This window comes from Tachysurus fulvidraco, chromosome 1 (assembly GCF_022655615.1).
Source record: "Tachysurus fulvidraco isolate hzauxx_2018 chromosome 1, HZAU_PFXX_2.0, whole genome shotgun sequence".
NCBI lineage: Eukaryota > Metazoa > Chordata > Actinopteri > Siluriformes > Bagridae > Tachysurus > Tachysurus fulvidraco.
The window spans coordinates 28,761,028-28,773,296 of NC_062518.1; positions in this window are offsets into that span (position 1 = coordinate 28,761,028).

Below are 12,269 nucleotides of genomic sequence, written 5' to 3' on the forward strand. Positions count from 1 at the left end.
GTGTTAGTCATGTCCGATGTATTGCTACCCGCTGCCCTTGCTAATCAATTTAAGCCCTTCATCTCAAGGCCAGTGAATAAAATGCCTGAGGAAAGACAAAGGAGGAAAACTATGAGGAAGGGTCTTTTCTGCTGGGTTGGATTGATACACTGTCAACAGGAACCCTATGCAATGTGAATGATATTTACTTTACAAACTATATACTTATATATACTGCACTAATCTAAATGTGTATGTCAGTTCCACGTGATTGAATTAAGTAACATTACCACAATTTTTGTTTTTGTAAAACACGATTTTAACGAACTTTCAAATCCCAGATTAAAACCGAATGCTATGATTCAAACTAGTTATTAATAAGATATAAATGGATCACAATCAGTCTAGTAGTTCTTCAATCTACCAATTAATCTTTTTTATATTAGGTTTAATATAAGCAACACAATCATGCTTTGTTGAGGAACGCAACATTTTGATGCAAACTATGCATGATATTTTTTTAATTCTGACTCACCACATACACCACATATTTGTTAGAGAACATTTTGCTTTATATCTGGCTTATTGTGATTGCATCATGGCACTGAATGTGGCGAGTGATTGATTGAATGTCAGATTACATACAGTAGACACAATACAGACAGTTTCTATCTTCTGACCTCTCTCTCATTCCTCTGGCTATTCAAGCACTGCTTAAATTGATCGTAAATGTTCACAAGAGATGTGCCACAGCCCACCAAGCTCGCTCTCTCTCTCTCTCTCTCCCTCTCTCTGTCTGTCTCTCTCTCGTTTGTTCAGTTTCCATGGCACCTGTGTCTCCATCATGTTGCTACATTCCAGAACAGAAAATCATCCAGTTTGATGGAATATGAAAGCATTTCTATGTCTGTCCAAAGCTTGCTTGCTTGCTTTCTTTCTTGCTTTCTTGCTTTCTTTCTGTCTGTCTGCCCTGTCTGTCTGTCCGTCTGTCTGTCTGTCTGTCTGCTGTCTGTCTGTCTGTCTGTGAGTGAATTTTGCCACTCTGGCCTTACATTATCAGCTGTAACATTTGGTCCTGAAATCCACTCAAAACTCATGAAGTGACCTGAATTTCTGAAGTGAAATGAGTTTATACAATATTCTTGCCCCAAAGGCTCAGTTCCAGTATGCTGAAAGATCCTTTTGTTGCTGCTGTATATTGGTTTGCGTGCTGAATGTTACACCTAATGGGATTTGTGTACTGTAGATTTATGCCAAAATGTAATAAGCTGTCAGTTGTAAATGGCTCAGTTAATATTCTTGAATTCTACTGCATTCAGCCTTTCAGTCTAACGGTTGTTTTCTCTTCTTTATAATCAATGACACAGAATTATTTTTGCCGAAAGAAATGCAACAAAAAAAATGACCCATAAAAACGTCAGGTGGAATGATGTGCAAAGTCTGACACTGAGGATAAATTACTCTCTATGACTGTGTGCTTGTGTGGATGAGGTGGCATTCATCAAGAAGCAGTGGTTGCTTCTTTAATGGAGGCTATACATTTTTTTACAGGCTTACTCACAGTATGAAATCAGTTATTGGAAAAAAATTTTAAAGCAGAACTGAGATATATTTGTGAATTTCTAAGGAAATGGGTAGCGTCTCAGGCTCGTTTGTCAATATTTGTTAAATCTGAATTGCTGTGAATCTATTTACAAAATAACAGAGTAATGTGGGATTTAGAGCAAATGAAAGGTAATAAATGATTCTGTAAACTGTATACTCAATACTGTAGCTCAAAAGAATGAGATGTTTTGTTGTCCCGATAAATTTACATTTAACTTTGTTTAACTTATTCCTGTGTGAAACTCTTATTTCTGCAGTTTTTCCCCACATAATTTTCATCTCTATTAAAATTAAGACTAATTCTCTTTGTTCATCTTTCTGGTTAGGAAACCTTCTCTGTCAATTCTAATTCACTGTTTAAAGACGTAATAAATCCACTCTACACAACAGATGCTGTAGAATTAAGTATAAATAACTGCTTTCAAAACAGATGTGTGCTGTGAGGTTATAGTTATTCTTAGGTATAACCTAAGATGAAAAGTTCCTACATTCAAGATTTTTATTTGTCACATACAGTACACAGTTATGGAAAGTATACAGCTTTAACTGAAATGAAAACCTGGACACTGGGGCAGTGGTGACTAAAGCGGTTAAGGCTCTGGGTTGTTGTTTGGAAGATTGGGGTTTATGCCCCAGCACTGCAAAGATGCCACTGTTGGGCCCTTGAGCAAGTCCCTTAACCCTCTCTATTCCAGGGGAGCTGTATCATGGCTGACCCTGTGCTCTGACCCCAATCTCCAAAGTTGTGATATCTAAAGAAAGAATTTCATTGTGCTATAATGTACATGTGAGAAAATAAAGACTTTTATTCTATATTTTATTCCTCTTAGACTGTGCACATAAATAAACTACAAACGAAGTTACAGAAAAAATGAATAGAAAGAATAAGAACTAAGAAGAGGTATGAAAATGTGATATGTTGATGTGAAGAATGCAAACATGACAGAATGGAATGTGAAACATTTAACCTGCAGGTAAGTAACATAAGGAAGTTTAATGGAGTAAATGGGTCTTTATAGAATCCTAAGGGTCTAATAGTCCCTAATAATTTAGTGATCAGCTGTTACTACATGCATATCATGTGTGTATGAAATTGTGTGTGTAAAATTGTATTTTAGCCTGTAGTTTTGTTGTGATATGATTTGTATTCAATTAATAACACACTCAGACTCATTGATGTACAGAGTGTTTACTGTATCTTTATAGAAAGTAATTAGGTACTGCACATGTCATGAGAAACTGTTTATGGGACTAAAACAGTACACTGTATATTATATATATATATATATATAGAGCGGATTTTTTTTATCAATTTGTTTTTCCCAGTACTCCATATCTCAATAAATGTCTTTTAGTTTCACTTAGGATTAGAGCAACAAGTGAGCGCTGTATTTCTTAAATGAGCTGGATATCTGGAAAGTGTCATTGATGTTCATGTTTGAAAGTTCTTTTCATGCTAATGCAATTATTTGATCCTTTGAAATGTACAGGGCTCTTTCTGTCCCCCCTGACATTATAGATGTGTTCATTCCTTTTCTTTTATCTCTTTTTATTCAATTCAGATTGCATATGAATAAGTGAATGGATTGGCACGGCGAGAGGCCAGTATTTGAAGAGCAGTGCAACGCTGCAGGCTTTTGAATAACAAGCTGTGGTTTTGTGTCCCTGCTTCTTGGTTGTTTGGTTGTGTAAAAAAATATACACATAATGCTTGTGATGTAACCATTGAATATCTTCCTCAGATTTCTAGCTACACAATTTCTACCCTCTGTGTTGGTTCCTGTCAGTCACAGTGACACTAGCTAATCAGTGTGTTACACTTTTATTTATTTATTTATTTATTTATTTATTTATTTATTTATTTATTTATTTATTTATTTATTTATTTATTATAAAAGTCACACAAGTAAATTCAGAAAGCTCCCTTTCAAATCTCAGGAAATCTTTATAGTTCATGTAAATGAGAGAAAGGGTAACGAAGAAAGATGAAAAAAAAATTGTTATCCGTGTCTAATAGAATTAGATTTGTTTACACTTTTTAATCTCAGACAAGAGATTACATCAATCATAAAGTGTTATATTTAGGCCTGTGTTATAACAGTCAAAGATAAACTGTCACTTCACATAACATGTCTCTCACACACACACACACACACACACACACACACACACACACACACACACACACACACACACACACACACACACACACACACTCACACACACACACACGAGTTTTATTGCATTCGGTCTTCCCCAAAAATTTTCCACAGGATTTTTATTGTGTTAGTAACAAGATATTAGTTACTATTCTCTCTCTCTCTCTCTCTATCTCTCTCTATCTCTCTCTTTCTTTTTCTCACTCTCACACACACACACACACACACACACACACACACACACACACACACACACACACACACACACACACACACACACACACACACACACACACACAGAGAGAGAGAGAGTATCATCTCATGAAGAATGCTAGGAACTGGGAACTCTTACCTAAATTGATTTATTACAATTCCACATCCGGAAGGCTCTCTAGCTTCTAGCTCTTCTCCCTTTCTTTCTTCTATTCCTTCAATAGTTTAATTACTTTGGCTCCTTCACACATCTCCCTGCTGAGCCTGGAGTCTCGTGTTCTGCTTCTCATCACTCAGTGCTTTTACTCGTAACTGTTATTTTTTTAATGATATCTCCTTGTTTTCGGTTTCTCTTCCTTTCTCTTATATCTGTGTTCATTAAAGGTTTATTAACAAATGCATAACATTTGTAAACTGGACAAGAAGACATTTTATACCATGTAAAATGGTACAAACCACTTCTATGACCATAATACAAATGTTATGAGGCAAGCTGCATCTTCACAGTGGTAGCTGTAATCTGTAATCTAGTTACAGAGCCAGCAGCAGCAAACAAACCATTTGTTCCAGCAATCCTATTTGTTCTGCTACTTTTCTTCAGTTTTTTTTCTCACACCAAATAAGACAAATACAGAGCAAACAGCCCAAAGAGAAGCTTGATGGTTTGCAGTTGGAAATTCAGTAAAGGATTATAAAAACAATTCTTACATGTACATTTACTTGTACTGTACATATCCATTTATATTTAGGCAGACACCCAGAGAGACTTACAGAAGTGCTTTAAAGTGGCTATCAATGAATACACCCTTATACGGGTTCATTAGGTCATGGATTTAGAATACCTTCAGTCTAAAACTGAAGGGAGTACAGCAAGTAAAGTACAGTATTATTATTATTATTATTATTATTATTATTATTATTATTATTATTATTATTATTATTATTATTATTGTTGTTGTATTTTTAAGTGATTTATAGATAGATAGATAGATAGATAGATAGATAGATAGATAGATAGATAGATAGATAGATAGATAGATAGATAGATAGATAGATAAACTATAAGCTACAGATTTGTATACATTTTTAACAAGTGCTATTATAAGTATTGCAGGAAAAGGTAGATCTTCACATGTGGTTTGAAGAATCATTTATTTAGACATCTATACCAGACAGTCCATCTATTCCACACTCAAGTTACCAGAAGAGAATAGAGTCTTGATCTGTACCTTCCTTGTATCCAGATGGTCTTCATAATGCTTGATGGGGATCATTCTAATATGCTCTTAATTTTTTAAAGAAGTAATTGTTTTATTCAACACCTCTCACTTTTTAGTGATGATGCTCTTAAATGAGTAAAACTCTGAGGAAACATGTTATTGTATACAGTACTGAAATGTATTAACAATTTGGTCTTTTAGCATAGGTACAGTCAAAATCATTCGTTAAAAATTTAAGACGAAAATTTGTTTTTTTGTTTTTATTTTTACATTTTAAGTACTCCATACTGATTAGAGTGCTTCAGTCTTTCTCTTTTAATCGCTGCAGTGTGTGGATAATAAATGATTAATTAATTCTAATGATGCCATAGCATGTAACACAGCTTGTCTTATTTTGGGAACGAGCATGTTACATTTGCAACAGAGTGAACTGCATTTGCGCCTACTGCTCCTGTCAGAGTGGTGTATTGTTGGCTAATTGTGATTAATTACTCCAGAGCCCTGTGACAGCTTTGTTTTTATCTAAAATGCAACTAACAGCAAGAATAGCCAAAAGAAACCTTTATCAGATTCCCTTTGTTACTGGGCGTGTTGTGATGGTGTGCATGAGCTATCAATGGAATTCATATGTTATGAAGGATCTCTGCGGTGAACAGGGTTTTACTCGACATCCTGAGGAATTAGAGCTACTGTCATTTCGGTTGTTTAATTCTTCTATTAGACAGTGTTGGTATTTGAATGCATTTCATATTTATGGCTTTTTCTTGGAATTTGTGGATTTTTCTGTATATGCATGACACACAGGGAAGAGAGTGTGAGAAAGTGAGTGGAGTCCTCAGACGCTTCCAGAGAAACAAGAAAGCTATTGACTGTGTGTGTCAGTGTATATAATGATCCAACTATGAGCTGAACCCTGGTTTCTCTTTCTTAAAATGTCAGACAGCTGAAACACTGGACACTGTGTTATTTCCCATCTGAAAAGCTTTGTTGAGATTCTATCAATGTTCTTTTGATGCTGATGGAAGATCTTTCTGAGGCATTTCTACCTCTTTGCAGCCTCATGCTGTCTTCACGCATTGTTGTTTTCGGACTCATACAATGCCACACTGTCTTGTCCACTTTAGTTCAACTTTGCCATATTGCTTTAATGAAATTAGCACAGATTATTCACAAAGACGTTCCCTCTCCAACAGGAGAAACCTGCTTGGAGTAACCCGCTAATAGGCATCAACAGTTATCCAGCATGCAGTCTAATAGCTAGTTTTGAGCAGTTTCAATGTACCTTTGTTTGATTGTGTTTAATAAAACGTGTATTTCACATACATAAATAATTTATGTATGTGAAATATTGATTATAAATATTTGAAAAGAATAAATTTGAAAAGGCATTCGAAAAGAAAAAAAATTACTCTTTTGTTTACTCTTGAACATATTTTGTTCATATCAAATATTATTTTCTGCATATAAAAAGAAAATTTTGGCTGCAAAGTATATTTCAAATTATCCAATTAAGCAACACTTTCATTAACTGTCCTGTCTAATGCTTCTTCCATGAACTTAGGGCAACATGAGCTAGAGAGCCTTGATTTTGCAGCATCTTCCAAATTTGTGATTCAACTTGCAAATTTTTTGTTATGTGTAATATTGATGATACAATATTCATCGAATTATAGCAGTTTGCCAACTGTGAATGGAAGAGTTCTTTGGCTGAATGAGTGTTGTGATAATGTCACATGAGACATCTTGGTGTTCATTTTAAGTAATGAGGTAAAAAATTTACCATGGATATAGACTGTTTATTAACTCTTTGTAAAATCCAAATTTCTGACCACTATGTATAATAATAACTCTGTGAATCATTGAAAAACAGGCTTATAGCTATCCAATAGCAATATTTTAAAAAAACATCTGGCTGCGAAAGTGATCATTATTTCAGTGGAATTTAAAATGTCTGGAGTGATAAATAAGGACTTATGAACAAGCTGTCACTGCTCTCTGACATTTCTGTTTTTTGAAATGTCTGAAAAGTTTCCTTATAGTTTGAGGTGGATTGCAGAACAGTGATTGATACTTTGGCTTTATGCTTGAAAGTCTTGACACTTCATGACAGTCAGTATTTACAGTATAAGCCTACTTACTCACTTGATGTCAGACCTCACCTTCATCTCAGCTGTTACACTGAAATGTACACTGAATCTTTAGTCTATATGATCAGCAGATACTACAGAGCATTATGGAAAAAAACTTGATGTATCATAAGGTTAATTAGCTGGTGTGAAAGGTGCTCAATTGTTATTTTCACTGTCTGCTTTTTATGTATAGATTTTATGTATAGAAAAATGTCAAACCTCTCAAAATGGAAAATATGAAAATGAAATCCAGGCTTAATGAGCAGCGCCACACGCCTGCACTTTCGGAAAACCCTCAGGCCCTCTTGAATAATGTGTCTACCCCCATCCATTGATGCATTATTCATTTAAGTCATAGGGGACTGTGGGTGGCTACTTGTGTCTAACGACCGGGAAGGGAAATTGGGACTACAGCTGTTCTACAGAGGTGTAAATATTTATGAAAAGCTAACTGATGCTTATTTTCAGGGATGGAAGCTCATAGACAGGTGATTACTTTAAGATGTAGAGGACACAGCTGCCCCTAATAAACCCAAAGTTTCTTATTTTCCAAACCCCATGGAACCATGAAAAGCTTGATGAAATTCAACACAGATACGTGCAAGAGGTGTATTGGTTTTTTGTTTTCAAGTGATAGACTGGTACAACTGATAATGATAATACATACTAAATGTGTAGCTTAGAAATTTAAGTCAATGTATTTTTACCCACATTAAACTCTGGGTAAAAACAAACCCTCTCTCTCTCTCTCTCTCTCTCACACACACACACACACACACACACACACACACACACACACACACACACACACACACACACACACACACACACACACACTTTGTCACTGTCTTTAGACCTACACTTCATTCTCTCTTTATTTTGCTATTGTGAATCTGGAGACATGATATTTTAGTAGCAGATGTTAGATAAAGTTAGCTGTCAGGGTGCAATTAGTGTAAACTATAGATGAACACTAAATAGTACTTGCATTTAGGTGTCCGTTTGGCAACCTGCACTAATGCTTTTTAAAACAACTCCCACTCACGCCTGTCCTTCCAAGCAGCCGAAAATAGCACGGCATTAACTTCTATTATCAAGTTTATTCGTGTGGAGTTCACAGATTAGCTGCAGTTTGACATGCTTAGTTTAAAGAGTCCTAGGTGACCCATTCAGTTTTATTCTACTGCATCAAGTAAGCTTGCACTTGTTAGACACATGATGATGGAGTTCATTGATTAAACCATTTGTGCTCAGTGAACCATGCCTATTGCCTTCCCCAGGAGTTGACTGTACAGCGATATGGAGAAATAATGTACTCAATTTTTTATACATACCTGTCCTGATCAAGGTACTGTCTATATCTCTTTCTATATTTCTACAGGCTTGGGGTTTTTCTTGTATCCTTAAAGGGAAGCATTATGGGAAGCATTAAATCTATCTATCGATCGATCGATCAAGGTTACCACAATTGCAGAGCTCTATACTGTAGGGTTCAATTCCTGCCTGTGTCTATCACATGCACAGTCAGTATAAATGTATCTTAATATTATATATAGTTGATTTTCCAAGCATTCATATATTTTCTAAAATAAATTAATAAAACACTGCTGAGACACAGTTTTGTGTGCCATTTATATTTATATAAAGAACTAAGGATAATCACACTAAATTGGGATGCCGTATTGAGTTTACTAGGAATCTAGTTAGTCTAGACATCTATTTCACAGCTTGTTAGGATGTAGATTTGAAACATTTTGTAACATATTAGTAGCGGTATGTTTATTTCATGAATCAGAGCCAAGACCCAACTTTGTGAATTAAAACCTTAATTCAGAACAGTACTGTATATACACATCTGTCTGTTACATCCCTTTTCATATATGGTATAAAGAGTGACTGTGGGTCATGACATATGTCCAAGAAATGCATATTAAACTATAAATCTCAAGAGAACCGTTCCAGTCGACTCTGAATGTTATCGATTCACTGCCTGATTGTGTCTGGTTAAATGTGTAATGTGTATCTAAATTGACTCATGTTTGAGATTGTCCATGTCCATGACGTGCTCCAAATGCACCTCAGTTAGGGATCTATTAGTTTTGGGCTAGGCCTTTTTTCTGTCTTGTGAACAGAGTGTCTTAGGCGAAGGGGGAAAGTTATCCGAATATGAGGACTGGAGAAGAAAGGACTGTTTGTAGCTGCTATAACATAAAATAAGAGCCAGTAACTTGTTTCTTGAATGTTCCGCAAGATTAACTGTAACTATAAACTGATTAAGCGATTATGATTTGTCAGTACTGTCATATAAGAGGAATAAAACATAGTGGTGTGCGCTGAATTAAAAATGGTATCTGTGTGATATTCTAGAAAAATAAACAACAGGTTGCTCACATATGCCATTTTTCTGATAATCATTCTTATCTCTCCTAGATTTAACACCATTACACTCTAACACACAAACACAAATATCAGATATGCACATACATTTACAAACACGGCATCAGTGCTGAAATTCTGTGCTAGGGATTTTTTAGGGACGTCCCTTTGTGCACACTGATTCTGAGTCTTATTCTGGATCAGATGAAAAGACTTCACTACATGTATATCTGGCTGCTTAATCCTGTAAGCTATTTCAGTAGCATCTGTGTGTGTGTGTGTGAGAGAGAGAGTGAGATAACACCCCATGCTAATACCTCCAGTCTGATGAACAGTAATCCACTCGACTTGCAGTGACCGCCTGTATGGCCTTCGCTTGCTGTGGCTCTGTCTGCCCTCTCCCTCAATTCTTTCCTACTGTCATTCTTTTGTGTCTGGATATTGCTCAGAGAACTGCACTTGTTCACAAACACACATGAGTGGACGGACCGGGAATCGAGCAGCTGTCCAGGTAAGGCTAACATACAGCTAACTTACATGTCATAGAGGACATTTTGAATTTGTAATCATGGCACCATGCTGGACTCAAACCTTGAGTCATAAGCAGAGTCTGTTAGTGTTAATCAGCTTGAACATATGTGTTCTACATAAATATATTCGTACATATATGAATAGAAGATGCTGTTTTTCTGTATTTTTTTGAGACTAGGTGTGTAAACCAGGACTGGGATCATGCAAAGCTGAAACAAAAGAAATTGTGCAAAACACTCAATTTTTATTTTTATTCTAAGCTTGAAAGTCATGAGGATGAAGCTGACAGTCAGAAAGCTTGCTTTGTCAGACACATTAGGTAGAAAATGGTTCATCAGGGTTTCTGGTTCACAAATGTATAATTTGTGAATGAAAAATGAAGAACATTAAAACAAAAACAAATAAAAAGCAGTTCTGGTATAGATTGTGAATTTGATTATATACAGTATATAAATACTTGGACTACTAAAGTTTATTGTCATGTACATAATGAGCTTTACATCGATATTCAATAAAATTCAACCTACAATGTTTTTTTTTGTATATAGTGGGAAAAAGTAGCTAAAATAAAATAAGCAAAGGAAAAAAATATTCAAGTATAAACAGAGTATAAAGTCATACAGTGGCAAAGTGGGAGGTCTTACACATACAGTACCTCGAATTATGCATGTAATTAAATTCATGCCTTTCTTTTGGATATCTCAGTGCTTTTAAGTATTCATACAGAAAGTGTTGTTACGGTGAATAGATCCGAACTGTGTCTTTTGTGCTGCACAATGTTGTATCTGTACCACACTAAACCACATCTGATGGTAATTTAGAAATAAATATTTTAAAAATGTATCGCTTGCTTTTGCTGAGCTTCTTTCCCTTGGCTGCTTGATGGGAAAAAATATGACTGTGATTCATTATATTTGTAGCTGATGAGCCACTTTTCTGCTGTGCCATTTTTATCCTGTACAAGTGGGACTGTTTTCTTTTGGCTGAAATCATCAATTAAACAGACGGCAGCCAAGAAGAGCACAGGAGCACAGAAGTGGGCGGGTCTTAATACAACCACCAGATTAACTTTAATCCCTGTTCTAAACAAGCCCCTTATTTTAGTTGTCAGCACGGACAATAATTAAAGAACAAAATCTTCTTTTTTTGTGAAAGAACTTTCAAACAGTAAAGTGTGTGTGTGTGTGTGTGTGTGTGTGTGTGTTGGTCTGTTTGCTCACGAGCCATGTACTCAGGTGATGAATAAGATCATCAATGTAGGTGGATTTTTTTTTTTACTGTATATTTGGGTGTGACTAAAGATTCATTATTTATCCCTGTTTCAGTTTTACTTTTAACATGGTTTATTGACATAACAGATAATTAATCCCAAGGAAGGGTAGTCCAAAAACATGAGAAATAAAATAAAAAATTCTTTCTTAGATAGATTGTTGAGATTAGAGATGATCTTTGTATCTTTATTCCCATATGTTTTAGTAGATAAACAATGCTATGCCTATAACTAAATCTAAACCCAACAAGCCGTTGAAGGTTTTAAAATATAAATAACACAAAAGAATCAAATCTTATATTTGAAACAAAATGCATTTCAGCTAAAAAAAAAAAAAAAAGCACATTTCTTTATAGGTGCTGCCAAAACGGTCACATATTCCTATCAGTAAGGAGATATTTGACTAAAACCCTGCCCCCCAACACACACACACACACACACACACACACACACACACACACACACACACACACACACACACATCGATGATGATGTGTCTCTTAATTTCCTTCTGCATTCAGCTGTGAATTGATTGGCTCACGCCCTGAAACTCTAGGGACCCCCAGTCAGGATGAAAATGCACTGAGGGCCGCTTGTCTCCTTTGGTAACGCCTCGGCTTTGTTACCATGGGGACTCAAAGCTGCAAACAGCGAAAGAGGAAGCAGTGCTTAAAATAGAATGAGTTCTACTACCATTGCACTGCTAATCTGAACAGTGTTCATTGCTTTCTGATTAAATCATGCAAGTGAGGGTAGGATGATGAAAGTAGTGCCTTTTTGTTCTATT